Genomic DNA, 1,216 nt, shown 5'->3' on the forward strand with positions numbered 1-1,216 from the left:
ACCCACTCCCTCGCCCCTCCCACTCCCTTCCGGCCCCTCGCCCCGCCCACCCTCTGCATTCAGGTCCTTCGCCCCTCCCACTCCCTTCCAGCCCGTCGCCCCGCCCACCTTCCGCATTCAGGTCCTTCGCCCCTCCCACCCTGTCCCGTTTGGTCCGTCGCCCCCACCCGCTCCTCTCCGGTCCTTCACGCTCCATCCTTCCGGACGGGACAACTTCCGGCCGGTCCCCTTATCAATGGTTCCGCCTGCCTTCCTTCCTCCTCTCCCTGAGCAAAACAAAAACACACCCACATTGGGTTTCACAACCTTCCCCAGAGCTTTGACCCCGACCCCAAGCATTGACGGATTTGGACACAAATCCTGGGGCTATTGGGTTCAACATGTGCTGGGGCAAAAGCAGGGAGCAGGGGTCTGTGTTGGATGGTCATAGTGAACCATGGAACAGATTCAAAGGGCCGAAGGGCCAACTCTGCCCCTATTTTCCCAGATAAAATGTTATTTCTTTTGTTTCAAAAGTCTACTTTAATCATAAATAATTTTGATGATCTGTACAATTGTTCATGCCATACATACGCAAACATTCCACACAGATCAGAATTTATCATTTGCATACACAGGTCTGTATGTTTATCAATCATATATCCATATGTTCAGCTGATGGGTCAGCAGAGCCCACTTACTGCGTGGGCCCCCTGTTCTTCTTCAGCCAGGCAGATGTTGCACGGTGGTCTTTCCCCACCGCGCCTTGGCGGCAGTTGCCCCAAGCTTCAGCGCGTCCCTCAACCCATCGTCCTGGACCTTGGAATGTGCCAGTCTGCAACACTCAGTCAGGGTCAACTCCTTCAGCTGGAAGGTCAACAGGTTTCGGACTGCCCAGAGAGCGTCCTTCACCGAGTTGATGATCCTCCAGGCGCAGTTGATGTTCGTCTCGGTGTGCTTCCCGGGGAACAGACCCAGATAAAAATCACACAACACCAAGTTATCGTGCAGCAGGGTTTTTTTTGGAAGTACTAGCTTTCAGAGCGCTGAAGGTAGCCGTTGGACTACAACCTCATGTTGTGTGTGATTTTTAACTTTGTCTCCCCCTGTCCAACAATGGCAGTTCCAATACCGTACAGCCCAGATGGCCTCCTTCTTCAAGGACCGCAGATTCCCCCAGACGTGATCGACGATGCCCTCCACCGCATCTCCTCCACTTCCCGCTCCTCCGCCCTTG

The sequence above is a fragment of the Hemiscyllium ocellatum genome, chromosome 46, assembly GCF_020745735.1.
Source record: "Hemiscyllium ocellatum isolate sHemOce1 chromosome 46, sHemOce1.pat.X.cur, whole genome shotgun sequence".
In the NCBI taxonomy this organism is placed as follows: Eukaryota; Metazoa; Chordata; class Chondrichthyes; order Orectolobiformes; family Hemiscylliidae; genus Hemiscyllium; species Hemiscyllium ocellatum.